This window comes from Schistocerca americana, chromosome 3 (assembly GCF_021461395.2).
Source record: "Schistocerca americana isolate TAMUIC-IGC-003095 chromosome 3, iqSchAmer2.1, whole genome shotgun sequence".
NCBI classification, from domain to species: Eukaryota; Metazoa; Arthropoda; class Insecta; order Orthoptera; family Acrididae; genus Schistocerca; species Schistocerca americana.
The window spans coordinates 509,436,180-509,457,917 of NC_060121.1; the positions used below are offsets into that span (position 1 = coordinate 509,436,180).

The window sequence follows — 21,738 nt, forward strand, 5'->3', positions numbered from 1 at the left end:
TCTAATACAAGAACATACGCCAGATGCTTTGTTGACTGAACCTGGAGTGACGCATTATTTAAGACATTGAGATAATAAAAAGAAAAGGAAAATTTTTTTTCTTTTACCTTTATATATTGACGAAAAGCACTCTAATCATTACAATATTCCACACCGACTCGTTACTATCACATCTCAACAAGAACTTTTCAGTATCACATCTCAGCAAGCACTCTCTGCTACGAGTTCTCAACAAGCACTTTTCACTTGCACATCTCAACAAGCACTGTCTCCCACGAGTTCTCAACAAGCCCCTGACTACTACGAGTTCTCCCCAAGCACTGCCAGTGGAGGCGGCTGAATAATACTCTTTGGCGCAATCTCTGGCGCTGTGGCTCAGTGTAGCCACCTTTCACACTTCGCATCCATGACCCCTAGAACTGCGCTGGGGATGCTTCAATGGGGTGTTTGAATATCCATGGAGAACGGAAACCAAAGAGCGTAGTGATGTTGGACGCTGGAGTCGAAAGAAATCGACATTTGTCTCACCCAAACTGTGTTCCATTGAGTTCATCTTGGGGCTCTGGGCAGGCCAGTCCATTTCGGCGATGTTATTGTTCACAGACCACTGCTTCACAGATGCTGCTTTGTGGCGGGATGCGCTGTCATGCTGATACAAAGAATCATCGTCTTCGAAATGTTCTTCTGCTGAATTCAGTACACAATAATGTGTCCATATCCTTCTGCATTTAGCGTTTTCTTAAGCGCAATAAAAGGCCACACCGCTAACACGAAAACACCCCAATACCGTAACCACCACCTCTTCTGTACTTCACTGTTAACACTACAAAGACAAGTAACGTTCTCCAGGCATTCCTAGACCCAGACCCTTCCAACTCATTGCCAAACGGTACAGTGTGATTCATCACCCCAAATAACTCTTTTCCAGTCAACCACTGTCCAGTTGCGTCGCTCTTTGCATCCCAATAAGCGTCTCTTAGCACTGACGCCAGAATGTGTGGTTTATGAGTAACTGCTCGACCAGTGTACCCCATTGTTTTTATCCTCCAAAGCACAGACACTGTGATAACTGGACTGGTCATGAGTGATTCCTAACATCGATTTCATGCTCTCTTCGCAAAAATCGAGGCTCCCTGCTCTTGGTTTAGCTGTGGTTGTTCCTTTAGTTTCCACTCCACAATCACATATCCAACAGTCATCTTGGTCAGCTTTAGAGGGGCTGCAACATCCGCGATGGATACGTTACTCAAGTCACATCCAATGACCACTCTAGGTTCTTAGTCGCTGACGTCACCTGTCCGACCCATTCTTCTGTAACTTCTCTACAAACAATACAATAATCCCCGCCTCATTTCGTACTGGCGGGTCCACTTCTCATGACATCTAGTAGTCAGTCCTGCATTACACATGCGTGTCCACGTATTTTTAATCAGGTCGTGTATGTGTCCTTTTCGTCATAGCTCAGAGTTTGTATCGTCGTAAAGAAAACACCCTGTGTGATTGAGAGTAGGACTATACCTGATGTTGCACAACTGAAGTAACACAGCTGGTAACAATGCTTGGTTGATTGCGTCGAAGCATCTTTTACAGGAAGAAAGCACGATTAGGGGGGCGGGGGTCATTGTCAGATTGGAGACTGCTCAAACTCAGAGTAGTTAAAGGTTAGTCCGTTCGTTGTTGCTGGGTGATGGTAGTACCTAATCACACGCTTGGTGTCCACAAGGCTGCAGCTACGAAGATCGCCTATGTCCGATGTTTCGTGTTAAGAACTTGAAGTGTTAGGTCCCTACCAAATCTCTGCCACGGTGCGTCCTTGTTGTAACCACTGGGAAGAGGACGCCATCACGTGCTGGGCGCAGAAGGCTTCGCGAAGGTAATACGTATGCTTGGCGGCCGGCCATGTGTGAATCGCTCCTCACAGGTGGAAGCGTTTGCAGTGGGCACGCTAACGTACTGTCGACTACAGATCAGTGTAAGATACATTTCGTCACTGATGAGGCCTCGTTTAGGATGTAAATTGACAGCAGGCGCTTTTTAAACTGTAATCATTCGTGTCAACAAAGCATACTTCCTTGCCACTCATTTCATTAATTACACTACTTATGACCTATGTTTCGATTTATTATCTAGCATTACTGCCAAAGATTTTGTGAAGCATGCTACAGACGTAAACAGCAAACAATTTACTATCATCAAAGACATTAACTGCTACTAATAAATATACAAAACGATATATAATCTTAGAACGCCACAATCAACCAATAACAGGCACACTGATTTAAACTGACCACAGTTTAACAAAGTTTGAATAGAATGTCAGTCAGGTTTAGCAGCATCAAGGATCGGAGAGTAACTGAAGTCTACGATAATGATCGAAGCAGACGAAATGAATTAAAATTTGTGCTGCTTCCGGGACTAGGACCCGGGCCTTCTTGCTTGCTAGGCAGAAATGCAGACCATTACATCACCGCAGTACGATGGTCAACATTGCTGCACGAACTACCTACGCCGAGTGCCCTCCTCAAAACAAACTTCAATTCCTTTTTCACTTACATATTGTCACTACTGCCAGGGCTCTCCGATATTGGCAAGCACACTAGCATTGGACGTAATGGGACGTCCTTGTATCATTGGTGATCTTATAGATCTTATAATGAAATGTTTCCCTGAGACATTTAAGTCTCTTTTTATTATCTACGATAATGATCGAAGCAGACGTAAATAATACAAAGAGAGTTAAATGTCGCAGGGAAACATTTAATTATAAGATCTATAACTGAAGTCTGTTTGTTTATTCAACAGGTGTTCAGGATGGTTCTTGAAGCGCCTCTTGACCTTGCAGCGATACATACAGTATCTGATACCCCTATCCAATGCAGAAATTACCACTAGATGTGATGAGACACTACGGTCTACAATGGTATAGCAGCTGCTCACAAGACACACATTTCTGCAGTCAGTGCTAAGCGAAGCTTGCGGCGGTGTTAAGAGCGACTACACTGGACAATGGATGACTGCAAACAAAGGGTTTGGAGTCATGGATCATGCTGTACCATGTGGCAATCCGATGGAAAGGCTAGGGTTTAGCTAATGCCTTGACATGTGTAGAGTCACCAGAGAAGTACGCAGGAGGTGATATTACAGTATGGAGTGTTTTTCGTGGTCAGGGTGTGGTCCTCTTATTCCGCTTATGAAACCGCTAAATGCGAAAGAACATGAACACATTTTACAACATTGTGCTCTTCTTACAGCAAACGAACAATTCAGAGACGACGATTGTATTAGCATGGCAACGCACCACGCCGCAAAGCAGCATCTGCGAGGGAATAGTTGGTGGACAGCAATATTCCTGCAAGGGACTGGTCTGCGCAGATTCCCGACATGAAACTAACAGGACATCTTCAGGATGAGACAGAAAATCGACATCATTCCAGTCCCCAGCGTCAAACATCACTATCTTCTCTGGTTTCGGCTCCTGTGGAAGAATGCGCTGTCATTCCTGCATGTACTTTCAGGCACCTCACTAACCTTGCCCGCAGCAGGGTTCATGCTATCGTAAAGGCAAAGGATGGACGCAGATAGTCTACGCTGAGTAGTATCCCAGAGATTTTTGCCACCTACACGTTGTCTGGTACTATACATACACTCCTGGAAATGGAAAAAAGAACACATTGACACCGGTGTGTCAGACCCACCATACTTGCTCCGGACACTGCGAGAGGGCTGTACAAGCAATGATCACACGCACGGCACAGCGGACACACCAGGAACCGCGGTGTTGGCCGTCGAATGGCGCTAGCTACGCAGCATTTGTGCACCGCCGCCGTCAGTGTCAGCCAGTTTGCCGTGGCATACGGAGCTCCATCGCAGTCTTTAACACTGATAGCATGCCGCGACAGCGTGGACGTGAACCGTATGTGCAGTTGACGGACTTTGAGCGAGGGCGTATAGTGGGCATGCGGGAGGCCGGGTGGGCGTACCGCCGAATTGCTCAACACGTGGGGCGTGAGGTCTCCACAGTACATCGATGTTGTCGCCAGTGGTCGGCGGAAGGTGCACGTGCCCGTCGACCTGGGACCGGACCGCAGCGCCGCACGGATGCACGCCAAGACCGTAGGATCCTACGCAGTGCCGTAGGGGACAGCACCGCCACTTCCCAGCAAATTAGGGACACTGTTGCTCCTGGGGTATCGGCGAGGACCATTCGCAACCGTCTCCATGAAGCTGGGCTACGGTCCCGCACACCGTTAGGCCGTCTTCCGCTCACGCCCCAACATCGTGCAGCCCGCCTCCAGTGGTGTCGCGACAGGCGTGAATGGAGGGACGAATGGAGACGTGTCGTCTTCAGCGATGAGAGTCGCATCTGCCTTGGTGCCAATGATGGTCGTATGCGTGTTTGGCGCCGTGCAGGTGAGCGCCACAATCAGGACTGCATACGACCGAGGCACACAGGGCCAACACCCGGCATCATGGTGTGGGGAGCGATCTCCTACACTGGCCGTACACCACTGGTGATCGTCGAGGGGACACTGAATAGTGCACGGTACATCCAAACCGTCATCGAACCCATCGTTCTACCATTCCTAGACCGGCAAGGGAACTTGCTGTTCCAACAGGACAATGCACGTCCGCATGTATCCCGTGCCACCCAACGTGCTCTAGAAGGTGTAAGTCAACTACCCTGGCCAGCAAGATCTCCGGATCTGTCCCCCATTGAGCATGTTTGGGACTGGATGAAGCGTCGTCTCACGCGGTCTGCACGTCCAGCACGAACGCTGGTCCAACTGAGCCGCCAGGTGGAAATGGCATGGCAAACCGTTCCACAGGACTACATCCAGCATCTCTACGATCGTCTCCATGGGAGAATAGCAGCCTGCATTGCTGCGAAAGGTGGATATACACTGTACTAGTGCCGACATTGTGCATGCTCTGTTGCCTGTGTCTATGTGCCTGTGGTTCTGTCAGTGTGATCATGTGATGTATCTGACCCCAGGAATGTGTCAATAAAGTTTCCCCTTCCTGGGACAATGAATTCACGGTGTTCTTATTTCAATTTCCAGGAGTGTAGTTAATCTGATGAGTTTATCATAGTAATAGTCTTGTGTAGTATAAATTAAGCAGATACAAAGTGTCTGAGCTGTAGTAATAAAAGTTAAGAGGAGAAATAAGAGAAGAAATGACTAGGTTCTCCGCATAACCGGGGAGGAAAGGCGGATTTAAAAACTGACTAGAAGAAAGTGCAGCTTAATATGAAAAGTTTTAAGAAGTCAGGGAACAACTTTCGTGGTACTTGGGGCAGTCATGCAGGACAGAAAGTGTTGGGGGACGACAGGCGTCTGGTCTGGTTTTGTACGCTAACAGTCATGTTTTGATCAGTCTTTTAAGATTGACAAGCTACACCCAGTAAAGATGTTCTAGTTGTTATTATACTACATAGCAATCACGTGGATAAATATCCATAAATATTATAACGTTATTAACAATCTACATCTTTATTCTTAATGTCAACATTTTTTCAGCCCTGTGCCTCTAGAGCACTTCTAGCTGTAAAGTGTAACATGGTGGTGTGTAAAGTAACTATGTCGGTAGGTGAGGAACAGCGTGCTGTAATCGCTTCGAACTCGGAAATTCGTCCACATATGGAGCAACCTCTCCTTCAGCTAGACAAAGCATAACCACACACAAGCGTTGCATCATCTGCAACATTCCAACGCCTTGGGTTCTCTATTATCGATCAGCCTCCATACAGTCCCGACTTGGTCCCGACCGATTTTCATCGGTTTCCAGAATTTAAAGAATACCGTCGAGGGCATCACTTTGATAGTGATGAAGCGGTGCAACCAGATGTGAAGTTGTGCTCCGTTAACAGGGTCAAACATTCTACAGTGACGGTACCAACGAACTAATATCATGTTGGGAAAAATGTGTGTTCGTTGCCAGAGTGACTATGTTGAGAAATAAATATGTAGACGTGAAGGAAAAAGGTAGAGAATGTTGATAAATTTTTTAAGCATTACTAGTTTCCACATAAAAAATTCGGATGAATTACTTTTCAGCACACCGCCGTATGTGTGTTCCACGTCTCCTCCTAAATCACTAGATCGGTTTCAACCACACTTGATACACATATCACTTACTGTCTGACAAGACCTACCTATCAAAGGGATGAGGGTGGGGGTGAAAAAGTAGTGTAGCCAACGACGCGCAAATAGCCAAAATGTATTCATCCGGTGTTTGAGAACGACTGCTCTTAGTGATTTGCGAGCAACTTTACACATAGTTTACCGAGCGAGTTGGCGCTAGTGGTTAGCACACTTGACTCGCATTCGGAAGGATGACGGTTCAAACCCACGTTCGGCCATCCAGATTTCGGTTTTCCGTGATTTCCCTAAGTCACTCCAGGCAAATGCTGGGATGGTTCCTTTGAAAGGGCACGACCGATTTCCTTCCCCATACTTGACACTATCCGAGTTTGTGCTCCCTCTCTATTGATCTCGATATCGACATGACGTTAAACCCAATCTTCCTTCCTTCCTTCCTTCCATCTAGTTTGAAACGTTTACGAGACTTCTTCTCGGTGATACACCCGCAGAATTATGAATGGAAAAAGTTTATCCATTACTACATTTTCGCTGGTCATGCATCAGGCATGACCTTTTAATTTATTACTTGTTTATAACAAAATCTGTTTCCAACTCATTTTGCAGACATTTACACACACCAATGAATGTACTTACAAAAGGATACGACAAATAGTTCAGGAGATACGACGTCATTTACACTGAGATGCGTGAAAAACTGCCGCTTCATGCATGAAGTTTTAATTAGTTACTTTTTTACTACAATTCTATTTGCAGCAGATATCGCAGACCGTATCTACATATAACTCTGGATGTACCTTCAAAATTATGTCATAAATCGATTCATATTTGAGGACATATGACGTCATAAACATTGAGCTACTTGAAAACTGTAGGATGAAATTCGCTAGAGATGCAGGTGAAATATGTGTAGAAATATGTGTGAAATATATCAACTATATGGGAAATATATGTGACATGTGCCTACGTGGGTGATGCCATGGGTAAAAATCGGTTCAACTAATCCTGGTACACATGTTACTTGCCATCTGAAAGGAAATATTGGGGTAGGATCCAACAATCTCGTGTTGAGGATGGGATGATAGCTTGGATAGAGAGAGCTCGGGAGTAGGACAGAGAGAGAGGGGGAAGGAGGAGACAGACACAAATAGGGAGCACGAGGAGATGTATACAGAGAGGAGGGAGGGGGGAAATGGACAGGGAAAGGGTAGAAGAAGAGATGGGGATAAGGGAGAGATGCACAGAGAAACTGAGGAGACAGGTAGAGAGGGAGGGAAGAAGAGATGAATAGATGGAGGAGGCAATGGTCAGGAGAGGGAACAGGGGGAGTACGAGATGGACAGAGAGGGGAGGGGGAAATGGACAGAGAGAGGGAAGGGGGAAATGGCAGAGAGAAGGGGAGTAGGAAAGGTCTGAGAGAGGGAAGGGGAGGAAATGGATGGAGAGAGGAGGGTATGGAGAGAGAGAGGAGGGTATGGAGAGAGAGGGGAGACAAGGATATGGACAGACAAAGGGAAGAGGAGACGGACAGAGAGAGGAGGGAGGAGGCAGTGGGCAGCGACAAAACGGGACAAGAAGATGGACTGAGAGAGGGGGAAGAGAAGATGAACAGAGAGATGGGGGAGAACAGCATAGGCTTAGAGGGGGTGATCAGGAGGTAGAAGGGGAAGAGGGGATGGACAAAAGCAGAAGGAGCAGATGGGCAGAGGGGGGAGGAACAGATGGAGACAGAGAGAGGGGCAAGCATATGGAAAGAGAGGGCAGAGGGGCAGATGGTCAGTGAGAGGGGGAAGGAGAAGACGAACTGATAGAATATTGGAATAAATACATACACGGGCAATGATGGGTACTCAGCTAGTTTATAATAATGAGGTAAGAATATGTACAAGAAATAATTGGGGACACTGTGTATAGGTGCTGCTCCAAGATGAAGAGGGTGGCACGGAAGAGGAAATTGTGGTGGTCCATATCACACCAGTCTGAAGACAGGTACCGAAAAAGAAAACTAAGACAATTCATGTGAGGGAGCAAAATACAGAATAATCTGGAATCAAGATTTGTAGGAGGAGCATATCGAAACAAATCTATGCTGCTTAATAGAAGTAAAAGATGGCTTATTGATATACATTAGTTACGTTCTAAGGGGATGTAGTCAGACTAAAAATGGGGGTGGAACAGTGAGTGTGAGATGTGAGAAGGTAGTTGGTTTGGAGGATTAGGTGAAGCTTAACATTGGACATACATTCATGTTCAGAAAAAAACAGAACACCTTGAACGACAAGAAATAGGCCGTATATATTCACAAGACATGTACATTAGTATGTTCTGCAGAAATGGTTAGTATTTCAGTCACCTCGGTTCAGCATGTGTCCCGTTGCCTAGTAGGCACAGAATCCGCCATGGGCCCTGATGACTTGTTCCATGCGTGATGGCATCGACGCATATAAGGCGCGAATGGCGTCCTGTGGTATAGTCAGCCATGCTGCATTCACCTGGCTCCAAAGTTCATCTGTAGTGGTCGGCACTGGGCCACAGCGCTGCGCCCATCGTTCACCATATCCCACAAATTTTCGATTAGTGATCTGACGGGTCAGGGAAAAAGTGTGACATTCTGTGACACCAAGATGGCATGGGCTCGTGCAGCAACATGTGGTCTTGGTGAAAAATGGCGTCTCAGATGCTGTGCAGAAAGGGTATGGGCTGCAGATCGCAGACTGTCTTTGACTTAGGTCACACAGGTCACAGTGCCCTGGACACGCACCAACTGTGACTTGTGGTTATACGCAATATCACCCCACACCCTAAGGCCTTGAGTTGGCGCTGTATATTTTGTGCGGTCACTGTGATGCCGCTCCCCCTGTCTGCGGCGAACTTCCACAGTTGCGCCAGAGCTGAACACGCAGGTCTCCCCTGCAATGTCATTCGGGTGAGACGTCGATCCTCACGGGAAGTGGTCTGGATGGTGCGACCTGATCCATCTCGTCCTGTTCTATGGCCTCCCGTGAACCATTCTATGCATACCCGCTGCACCGCCAAAATACTACGCCCAACACGAACAGCAATTTTCCCGATAGATGCATCACATTTTCTCATTCCAGTAATGATCCCTATTTCAAACTCACAGATTTGACGGTACGGTTCGCGCATACATCTGAAAGGCACCCTGCACGTCTGCTCAAGTCGCACTGATCCATTACCCTCAGTTTATAGCGACAAAGAGAGCCGCAGGCTATCTTACCGATAGGTGGTGTTGCTCCGCGATATCGATGTTGACCTTGAACCAGCGGGCCGACATTTGCAGAACATACTAATTAATGTACATGCCCTATGAATATGAACGTTCTATCTCTAGTCGTTCAAAGTGTTGCGCTTTTTCTAAACGTGAGTCTATATGGGTAGATTTGTATGAAACAAAACACACAACATTTAACTCAGTGCTTAGGTATGACGTATTCTTTTATTGTAAAAGTAGAACTGTCAAGAATCACTATTAGGACCTTAGTCTCGAGTGTTAAATACGTATTTTCAAGGTTATTAGCCTCTGACAGAATTAGCCGGTTGTCGCTTGAATATTGTCTTGTAAGCTGAAGACTGGTTCAGCATCTAAATTACTTCGGGTAGGAAATTCACAGCGTGTGTTTTCATTCTAAAAAAATGTGCTGCTAAAATTCTGTTACATTATATTCGTCGCTACTTACGCATGTGTGGCGAGGAGTGCCCTTACGGCTCAATTGAAAGGACGCTGCTTACGAGAAACAAAAATCCCAGTTCTAATTTTGGTCCAGAGAACACTTTGAATAATCGGTCAGCTGGGTCAATTTCATGTCAACGTTTTCAATTATACATTGTCGTGTTGCCGTACATTCAAATGGGCGAACGTTGGTGCGCTCGTTGCGACTCAGGGCTCGCTAGGATCATATTAAACTGATAAACTTACTTCACAATCCTAATAAGTGTCCTCTTACAAGCAAACAAGCTGCATAGAGTAGTAAAGACGGACGGGCAGAGGACAACCATAGCACGGCTAATGTATAGTCAAACTTCTACTTGTAACAAGAAGTCAGTTCATGAACAATGAGAGGAGGAGAACACAGCAGAGAAGTAGAAATGAAATCATATCGATAAGTTCTCGAAATCTGTAAGGTGGAATTTCTAGACTTCCAGTAACGAAAACTTACTACGCTTGAATATTTCTACCGCGCATTAGTCTATACATTTTACAACTTAAAGCCCCCTGCCACTATTTTCTGTTTGGCGAGGACATAGATGTATTGTTATGTGTTTCATATTTAATTGGCTTTGGAGTGACATTTCGTGGCAATGGGAGCTACACAGGAGGCAGTATCTGGCGGGAAAAGCAGTAAAGCCAACACCCGTTACAGCCCCAGAGAGCAGCGACCTTGATCGGACTCTGTACATATACACATACACCGTCCGTCTGAAAAGTTCCGAGACTGATTTTATTCCTGGTGTGTAAGTGACGTCACCTCATTAAGTACGATGGTTGCTCGAACTAACACCTGTAAGCAACGGATGTGCATTCGACCACTCAGTTATGAGCAAGCAGTGTTAAGTAATGGACATGCGGCCGTAATGCGTCAACATTGTTGTGTCACAAACAGCACTGGAGCAACAACTCTAAATCAAATGTTCAAGACATTCTCCAGAATTTTTTGGTTCAAGACAAGCTCCAGAATATTTTGCAGAAAAGAGAAGTGTGTGAAATGTTTGTCCCGCACACCTCGACTCCAGAACAAAAACGACGCGTGAGCGTGTGCAGCGTCTTGATTGAAATTCAAAACACGGACAATTCTTGACTGAAAAAAATCACTGGTAACGAGACTTGGTGTTATCAGTAAGAACTTACAATAAAACAACAAAGTGCAGGAATTCACACGAAGGGTCGACGGTTTGAGGACATAACCTACATTCAAACGACTGTGACTCACGAGTTGAACAACATTCCAAAGCAGGACTTTTCTGACAGTTTCACATGGTTGTATAAAAGTTCTATGCTTTGCACTCAAGTGTGGTGTGGAAGGGGGGGGGGGGGGGGGGGCACGTGTAGAAGTCTTAAAATCACCATATTAAAGTTTCTCAATATTTGTTATTAATCCAATCTCGAATTTTGTTTTAACTAATGGGGTACCTTCTTTACATTTTATAAAGTCCATCACCGCTTTTATCTGTCTGCATGTGCAGGCTAATCTCAGAGCTAATGTAGGGATTTTGATGCGATTTTCGCTAACAGACACACTTATTCACAAGGAAGGCTTGTGTATATAGTATATTTATTACCATTACGCCGGACAAGTCTTCCGGCTGTTGAGACGAGGGGCGTTAAATAATGCAAAAATTTTCCTCGTCCAGACTCGGCTGAAAAAAAAAATGTGGAATTTATTGCAGGGTATCATGGAGTATTCTCGCGTCAGCCCCCATAGTTTCATGAAGTTTCGATTGGCAGCGGCACAATACTTAGCCTTCAAAATGGCGTCTGTAACGAAGGTGAGTTCCTAGCAGAGAGCTGTCATCGAGTTTGCTGGCCGAGGTGGCCGAGCGGTTCTAGGCGCTACAGTCTGGAACCGCGTGACCGCTACGGTCGCAGGTTCGAATCCCGCCTCGGGCATGGATGTGTGTGATGTCCTTAGGTTGGTTAGGTTTAAGTAGTTCTAAGTTCTAGGCGACTGATGACCTCAGAAGTTAAGTCCCATAGTGCTCAGAGCCATTTGAATCTTTTTTTTTTTTTTTTTTTTTTTTTTTTTTTTTTTTTTTTTTTTCATCGAGTCCTTTTGGCGGAAAACCAGACCGTCGCAGGTATGCATAAGCGCTTGCAGAATGTCTACGGAGACCTGGCAGTGAACAAAAGCACGGCGAGTCGCTGGACGAGGCACCTGCGATCATCACAAAAAGGTCGCGTAAACCGGTAAGATCTTCCGTGTGCTGCCGGCCTCACACAGCAGTGACTCCTGTAATGCTGGAACGTGCAGACACTCTCATCCGTGGTGATCGACGGGTCACAGTCAAGCAACTCGCTGCACAACTGGACGTCTCTGTTGGTAGTGCTGACTCCTCGTCCACCAGTTGGGGTGCTCAAAGGTGTGTGCCCGCTGGGTTCTTCGCCGCCTAACAGAAGCATCTACCGACTTCCTTGAGTTTGGCCAAATGAAGGGTACACTCTGCGGGAAGCAGTCTGTGGATGATAGGGAGGTTATTGTTGCAGCAAGACGTCGGCCCCGGCGTCGACGAGTGGAGTGGCACCATGACGACATACAGGTAAGGCCGTCATATTGAACAGAGATTATGTTGAAAATAGGGTTTTTTAGCCAATAGAATGGGGTGGGGAATAATATGGTGTACTGGAATCCTGCATAAACCAACCTGCTTTCCGACAAAAAATGTGTTGTGTTACTTAATGTACGCCCTTCGTACTTCATGCTATTACACGAAGCGAGGGTGGGTCGCTAATTACAAATAAGTAGATGTACGCGGAAATAAAGAATTCCCAACATGTTGCTTGGACCTCCCTTCGCGAGTGAAAGTTTCGCAGTACTTCTGACGCACATCCAGCGACGAAACTCCGTATACAGGCTTGGTTCCAGCAACGCCGGCGTATCGTGTGTCTCGCTGCCGCTTAATGTTACATTTTGGAAGGAGGGTCAGGAGATTCAGCGAAGCAATAAAAATTAGCACAGTATTCTGAGAACGCTCGTGTAAGAACATGATGAGGCCCGTTCTTATAAGTGGGGTAATCCAGCTTCCGTAACTGCAGACTATGCCTGGTTTCTAGTTTCGATTGTTTTGCATAGAGAAGTAGTTCCCCGAAACTACTGATTCGAGTCCTATAATCCATGCTGTAACTTAAAATGGAACTGAAATGCTCATGTTTATCGTTGCGCTAGCTAACTTGCTTGAAATATAAGCAACATTAAAGGAGAAATTAGAAAAAATATTGTAAAAGAAAACGCAAACCATTTTGAAAGACGACAGTAAAAAGGAAGTATGATGGTGTGAAATGGAACGTTTGTGATCCACAATTTAAGAAGCCAATTAATCGATGTGATATTTGTAAAAAAAAGTTATAATTTCCTTGGCAATTTCTGAATGACGAAATAAAGAATATTCCAATAGTACAAGAGAAAAAAGAGAATACTGTAATTCAAAGGTATTGGCAGTAGTATGACGATTTTTAGTTAAACGTCTATAACGACAAGGGGAATTCTATAATAGCGGAATACAGCTATAGCCACTACACTTACAAGTTTCAACCATAGTTTACTGTGACTTGTACAAAGGGCAAGTATAGCTCACATTTCTGTGTAGTCACTCTTCCATTAAGTGAGAAACGCATCCCTCTCTCCTGCATTCCCGGCGCTGTTATATGGACACTTGCCACTGTAACCATCGTTTGTTCTGGTAATAAACGTTTCATCACCAGCAGCAATGTGTGATCATGCTATCTTTCAGTGAATTGCAACGTGTTACCAGAAATACTCCCTAAATTAGTGTTTGTTCAGTATGTATTGCCAAAACGCCAAAGGCGGACCCGGATTAAAAGCCATCTGCGACACACACACACACACACACACACACACACACACACACACAGAGAGAGAGAGAGAGAGAGAGAGAGAGAGAGAGAGAGAGAGGGAGGGAGGGAGGGATGGGGGGAGGGAGTGACAGGAAGAGAGAGCTAACATAATTTTTATGTAGCCTACATTATATTCTCCACATCACTGTGAAATGCATGGCAAGGGGTACATACCATTGCACCTGTTACTACAGCTACTTCCCGTTCTATTTCAGTATGGTGAGTGGAAGGAATGATGGTTTAAACGTCTCCGAGTGTGCTGTAATTAATCTTGTGCTCGCGATCCCTACGGGAGTGATACTAGTGGGGTTGTAGTATATTCCTAGTATCATTATTTGAAAATGGTAGTAATCTTTTTCTGGAAAGCTGACCTCTATCTTCAAGCGTCTGACAGTTCAGTTTCTTCAGAATCTTCGCAACACTTATGCACAGGTCCAACAAATCTCTCTCTCTCTATCTCTCTCTCTCTCTCTCTCTCTCTGTGTGTGTGTGTGTGTGTGTGTGTGTGTGGGTTTGTGTGTCGCAGATGGATTATAATCTGGGTTTTGGCAATACATACTGAACAAACACTAATTTAAAGAGTATTTCTGGTAACACGTTGCAGTTCACAGAAAAATAGAAAGATCACACATTGCTGCTGATGATGAAATATTTATTATCAGAACAAATAATGTTTACAGTGGCAAGTGTTCATGTAATCTGAAACCACTGATGCTGCCCTTCTCTGTATACACGCAATATCTCCTGGTAGCCCTATTTCGTATCGTTCCCACACATCTGAGCGATAGCCTCGGATAGGTGGCACGAGTGTTTTGAAAGCAATCACTTTTGTATGCGGATCGCATTTCTCTAGTATTGTACTAATGAACCTGCCAACCAAAACCTTGGTGGCAAGTAAGCGAGGTTAACAGAATGGTAACAGGGTAATACGACAGGAGTGTGGCCATCTCTTAAACACCTTCAAAGCCAACAAACTTTAAAAATCGGTTACCCACTCAATTACGCCACTTTACACGATGAAAGTGAACGCTCGCCTGGATTTTATTCCATTTTGGAAACGGAGAGATTTTTTTTCCAGACTAGAGACTAAATAATGAAAAAGAAAAAAGAGAAGTTGAAGTATATAGCCTGAAAAGGAGCCGAAGAAGGAATGGAATTTTTGGGAAAAAAATTATAGGCGTGGGTGTTAGCACGCTGCTTCCGGGATTCGGGCAGGTGCTCCGGCCCTTGATCGAATCCGCCCGCCAGATTAATGACCAGGGTCGATTTGTTACTTTTAGGCGGTTTCTCACATCCGACTAGGTTAATACCGGGCTGGTACCCACGTATCGCCTCAGTTACACGATTCTCAGGCATTTAGAAAACGTTCGCACACTATTACGAACAACTTAAATTGGAAGGAACACACAGAAAATGTTGTGGGGAGGGCTAACCAAAGGCTGCGTTTTATTGGCAGGACACTTAGAAAATGTAACAGATCTACTAAAGAGACTGCCTACACTACGGTTGTCCGTCCTCTTTTAGAATACTGCTGCGCGATGTGCGTTCCTTACCAGATAGGACTGACGGAGTACATCGAAAAAGTTCAAAGAAGGGTAGCACATTTTGTATTATCGCGAAATGTGGGAGAGAATGTCACAGAAATGATACAGTATTTGGGCTGGACGTCTTTAAAAGAAAGGCGTTTTTCGTTGCGACGGTATCTTCTCACGAAATTCCAGTCACCAACTTTCTCCTCAAATGGCTCTGAGCACTATGCGACTTAACTTCTGAGGTCATCAGTCGCCTAGAACTTACAACTAATTAAACCTAACTAACCTAAGGACATCACACACATCCATGGCCGAGGCAGAATTCGAACCTGCGACTGTAGCGGTCGCTCGGTTCCAGACTGTAGCGCCTAGAACCGCACGGCCACTCCGGCCGGCTTTCTCCTCAGAATGCGAAAATATTTTGTTGACACCGACCTACATATGGAGAAACGATCATCACGATAAAATAAGGGAAATCAGAGCTCATACGGAAAGATATAAGTGTTCGTTCTTTCCACGCGCTATACGAGATTGGAATAATAGAGAATTGTGAAGGTGGTTCGATGAAGCCTCTGCCAGGCACTTAAATGTGATTTGCAGAGTATCCATGTAGATGTAGATCCATAGCAGGGGATAAAGGGGTGGCAACGGAAAGGCATCCTAAGTGCCACATGCCATAATTAACATGCTGACTCCGTGTAGGTACAGGATAAAGGCAAAAATAAAGAAGACGACTTGAAGAAAGTGTGCAATTGTGAGATCACCGTTGCTGCAGTTTGATCGTCAGGAGAATAAATACCTATGGCCTCGCGTAGTTAAGCCTCTCTGGTCACGACAATCAAAGTCGGTGGCTCGTTTTTGCACGAGCAATGCAGGGCGGGAGTAGGAGTCGGCCGGAGTCGTTAAGAGGTGTGGAAGAGATGCCGCAATGCGTCTTCGGCCGCGTGCGCGAAGAATATTTAACATCAGCGCTAGTGTAGGCAATGTCGTCCTGGAATGAATCATTTCTGAACGCCGGGTGTTATTAGAATCTCGTGTCCTGGTTCAATTATTCTGATTCCGTGACTGCTATCGACAAAGGAATAAATAAAATAGTAATCGCATCTTTCTGAACTTCATCCACCGGTTATTAAATGTTATTGGCTGGCTCTGAGCACTATGGGACTTAACATCTATAGTCATCAGTCCCCTAGAACTTAGAACTACTTAAACCTAACTAACCTAAGGACATCACACAACACCCAGTCATCACGAGGCAGAGATAAATGTTATTAATAAATCAAAAAGTCATCGTCAAAAAGGAGAGGCGTAGTCCTCAACTAAGGGAGGCAGGGAGCTACTCACACAATGAAGAACTTAGTACGTCGTAAAGATGGCGGCTTGATGTGTCCAAAGTACGAGGTACGATGTTGTACCGGTGCAGGACCGCAGACACGTACCTGCAAAGAAACAACAATCAATTATGAAACTTCTTTTAAGGGGGTAATTAAAACTTGATAACTACACCTCGTATATGCTTATTGGAGCTTTCGTAACCCATTCAGCTAGCAAGAAATCGCAATGTTGCTTTCGGTCATTCGTGAGGGTTTAGGGGTTTCTCATGATTGCATCCTTGCTTTTAAAACAGTAGTGCTACAAAGACAGGAGGTTAAAATCTGTAGAGGGTAAAATAATAATACCAATAGCTTCAACCCATAGAGTAACTTAATATAAGGATAGGATTTTCGTTGCATTAACCAGTCTTTTGTCATGAGCCATGCATGGAAAGGAAACGTAGACGTTAAAAAGTTTAGACGAAAACAGAACAGAAGCTTTTGAAATGTTGTGCTACAGTAGAATGCTGAAGATTAGACAGGTAGATCACGTAACTAATGAGGAGGAACTAAATAGAATTAATGAGAAAAATTTTTTTTTGGCGCAGCCGGACTAGAAGAAGGGATCGGTTGACAGGACACAATCTGAGACATCAAGGGATCACGAATTTAGTATTGGAGGGAAGTGTGGGGGTTAAGAATCGTAGACGTGAGACCAAGAGACGTATACAGTAACCAGATTCCTTAAGGAAGTACAGTAGGTTGTAGTAGTTATTTGGAAATGGAGAGGCTTGCGCGGGACCAAGTAGCATGGATAGCTGCATCAAACCAGACTGAAGACCACAACAACAACAACAACAACAACGCTACACAATACGCTGCTCTTCCGTTTCGTTTCTTCTAGGAGCAAACTGTCAGCTTCTTACTTCCGCATATTTGAAGTACAACTTGTCACCACCACCCCAATAGGAGATTGCAGGATCTTATCCCCACAGTATTTCTTTGCAAAAATGGTTCAATTGGCTATAAGCACTATGGGACTTAACATCTGAGGTCATCAGTCCCCTAGACTTAGAACTACTTAAACCTAACTAACCTAAGGACATCACACACATCCATGCCCGAGGCATGACTCGAACCTGCGACCGTAGCAGCAGCGCGGTTCCGGACTGAAGCGCCTAGAACAGCTCGTCCACAACGGCCGGCATTTCTTTGCAGTTAGTAAGAAATGTGCGTACCAATTTTGGTTGAAATCGGTCCAGGAGTTCAGGAGCAGATTTTTACCCGTGGCTTCGTCTTCATACACACGTGTCACATATATTTCGCATATATTTTACATGTTTCACACATTTTTTTACATAGATTTCATCTGTATCACTAGCGAATTTCGTCCTGCAATTTCGTGTTCATGCAGCTCTATGTTTATGCCGACTTATCTCCTGAATTATGTATAGTGCAATAACATAATTCTGTCGGTGCATCCAGTAGTACTGGTATATGTGGTAACTGTTTCTAAAATGTGTTGCGAATAGAGTTAGTAGTAAAGAAGTAGTAAATTAAAACTTTATGAATGGTGCGGCAGTTTTTCACGCACCGCAGCGTTTATGACTTTTAACTCCAGAACAGGGAACCGGGAAATGCGGCCCCCGTAAAGAAGTTGTGACGTCAGTCTAGTTGCCTTGCGCGACGTACATCGCCAACGCTCGGCTACGTCCGAGACCAGGTGGGAAATCAGTATCTCAACGGAAAAGATACCCGTAGAAGTCCTTAACGTTATTATGTGTTATCGAGAGCTGCTGTAACTCGTAAAACCTGTACGAGGTGTCACGTGCTGTGACTCACGTCACAGGGCCCGTACGTGTATCTCGTTGGCTCCGTCCTAAAATATGTGTCATAAAATGACATATTTTTGCAAGTACATTGAATGGTATATTTAAATACTGTCCGCAAAATGAATAGCAAATAGAATTAGTAGTGACGAAGTAATAAATTGAAAGGTCATGTCTGATGTGTCAGTTGTGCTGCATGAACAGCGAAAATGTAGTGAGCGCTAAACTTCTTTTGTTTCACAATTCTGTGTCTGTGTGTGTGTGTGTGTGTGTGTGTGTGTGTGTGTGAAAAGGGTGGGGGGAGTGCCAGAGACAAAAGGTCTCGTAAGGGTTTGAAACTATGTGTAAAGTTGGGTGCAAATCACTAATTCTCTCGTTTTCAAATACTGGATGAATAAAGTTTGGATGTTTGTACGTCATGAGATGCACCACTTTTTCACACCCACGCTAACTCCACTGAGAGGTAGGTGGTTCTTATCCCCACCGTTGTTCTCGGCAGAGAGTAAGTGATATGTGTACCAAGTTCGATTGAAATCGATCCACTGGTTTAGATCGAGATATGGAACACACACGCATACACACAGGGTGAGCGAAAAGTCCATTAACATTTGCAAATGCACTAATTCACGGAATAATGTAGATAAAGAAATAAAACTTGACAGATACGCCTGAAATGACACGTGAAAAAACTGACCAACAGATGGCGCTGGACAGCAACACGTAGTTATTCTAATTATTCCTTTTGCATCATATAAAGCGCCATCTGTTGGTCATTTTGTGCTCTTTCTTGGTTTTAATAGTCGTCTTGTCATTTCAAGCATGAGGATGCGAGGTACGCCGATACGTTACAGAATCGCCTCATTCCTAACGTGGCTGACAGACACCTGTTGGAGGGTACGATTATTGTGCAGGATGGCACTGCACCCCAGTTTGGTGCCAGTGTGAAAGAACTCTTGCGCACGTAGATTGGTGAAGATCGCACGCTGAACCACCACTTCCATGATGCTTGGCCTCCCAGGTCCCCCGAAGCCAAACTGTGTGATTATTGATTGGGGGGTTCCCTGAAGTCGCAAGTCTACGGCGTTCGTCCGACTTCATTATGGATGCTAAAAAACATGCTGTTCACAACATTGTCCCTCGACTACATGTATCGTTGCTGAATGACGATCGACATGTTGAGCATTTGTTATAAAGAATATCGTCTTTGACAAACTGCCTATTGGCTTCTGTCTCGGGTTCTTCGGCCGACTTCATCTAATGATTTTACTGACGTTTCGCCAGCACTGGCATTGTCAAAGTGGCCACGAAAGCCTTAACAATTTTGTAACATCATCTTTGCTAAAAATCAGCTTTTATGCTAATTATTCCTTTTCCTTCATATGAAGTGCCATCTGTTAGTCGTTTTGTGCTCTTCTCTGGTTCCAACAGTCGCCTTGTCATTTCAAGCATGCGTCAGTTTTTACCTCTCTACTACGTAATGTGTGGAATTTTCAAACGTTAACGGTGTTGGACCACCGTGTACATACATCCACCTTTGTGATACGTACAAATTAGTCATAGTATTGCAACAGCGCAGCCACGAGACCTAAAATTTCCAATTCTGCCAGAACTGCCTTAGTTTGAATAGTAGAGTAGCACCCATTCGCTCTGTGTTGCGCTGTTGCCTCCTCAGCTTGATAATTACAGTATTTCTCGTGCCACGGTGGAAGAAGCAACCAATCATAAAACTACAGGAAGATTACTTATGTCACAGTGATTACACACCCTTGTTTCCTACCTAATCAGTCAATAGTGAGAACGTAATTAGTATTGTATATGCAGGGTATACCATTTAACTTGACCACCCTAAATATCTTCTTCTCCAGAATCAAAATAAAAAATATATCAAGCAAATATTGTTACCTATCAGAGAACATTAACCAGGATGATCGCTTTTGTTGTAACTTTATTCATCCCGAAGTTATGGACAGCAGTACGTCTTGCTTAAATAGCGCCCTATACTTTTAATTCGGTAAACCACTTCCTCTTCTCAAGGTCTGGTCAAAAAAACTATCACAATGTCTCATTCACGTAAAAATGACGTTATTAAAAACATAACACGAAAGTGAATGACACTGCTGTTCTAGCACACAGTACTGGTGCTTGGGGTAACACAACTCGTCCACTCGCAGAGTTTGTTGGTAAACAAATGGAAACAAAGGGAAAATACACAACGGTTACTCAGTTAACCGTCTTTTTTGAAGGTTTGTGTAAGTGCAATGTATACTAGCGAAGAGGAGGTAGAAATTCCACTCATCTACGGTGAATATAAGTTAGCATCTACACCTACATGGTTACTCTGCAAATCAGGCCGAAGTGCCTGGCAAAGGGTTCATCCAACCATCTACACAGTATTTCTCTGTTATTCCACTCTTGAACACAGCGCGCAAAAAAGGAATACTTCTATCTTTCCGCGCGAGCTGTAACTTCCCTTATTTTATTATGACGATCGTTTCTCCCTATGTAGGTTAGCGAGAACAAAATATTTTCCCATTCGGAGGAGAAAGTTTGTGATTGAAATTTCGTGAGAAGATCCCACCGCAACGAGAACAATCTTCGTTTTAATGGTGTCCACCCCAAATCCTGTATCTCCCCTATTTCTCGATACTACAAAACGTGCTGCCCCTCATTGAACTTTCTCGCTGTACTCCGTTGATACTATTTGGTAAGGATCCCACACCGCGCAGCAGTATTTTAAAAGAGGACGGACAAGCGTAGTGTTGGCAGTCTCTTTGGTAGATCTTTTGCGTCTTCTACGTGTTCTGCCAATAAAACACAGTCTTCGCCTTCTCCATGACATCTTCTGTGTGTTACTTCCATCTCAAGTGGTTCGTAATTGTAATTCATAGGTATTTAGTCGAATTTACGCCCTGTAGATTTGTCTGATTTATCGTGTAACTGAAGTTTAACGGATTCCTTTTAGCACTCAGGTGGATGACCTCACATTTTCGATATTCACAGCCAATTCCCAATTTTCGCACCATACAGATATCTTTTCTAAATCGTTTGGCAATTTTTTTGACCTTCTTATGACTTTACTAGCCGATAAACGACAGCGTCATCTGCAAACAACTGAAGACGGCTGCTCAGATTGTCTTCCAGATCGTTGACGTAAATAAGGAACAGCAAAGGGCCTATAACACTACCTTGGGGAACGCCAGAAATCACTTCTGTTTTACTCTATGACTTTACGTCAATTACTGTGAACTGTGACCTCTCTGACAGGAAATCACGAATCCAATCTCATAACTGAGACGATATTCCATATGCAGGCAATTTGCCTACAAGCCGCTTGTGTGTTACAGTGTCAAAAGCCTTCCGGAAAACCAGGAATAC

The 21,738-nt window shown here is 44.5% G+C and overlaps 1 protein-coding gene across 2 annotated transcripts in view; it reads right to left on the reverse strand.

The window, feature by feature from the left end:
* Positions 1 to 21,738, reverse strand: part of LOC124605210 (CYFIP-related Rac1 interactor B) — a 426,653-nt gene that overhangs the window by 120,037 nt on the left and 284,878 nt on the right. Inside the window, exon 3 of one of the 2 annotated variants that reach the window (XM_047136749.1) lies at positions 16,566 to 16,660. The exons of the other annotated variant lie outside the window; for it this stretch is intronic. The gene's annotated coding sequence lies outside the window, so the exon portion shown is untranslated. The remainder of the gene's footprint in view (positions 1 to 16,565; positions 16,661 to 21,738) is intronic. 2 annotated transcript variants of the gene reach the window in all.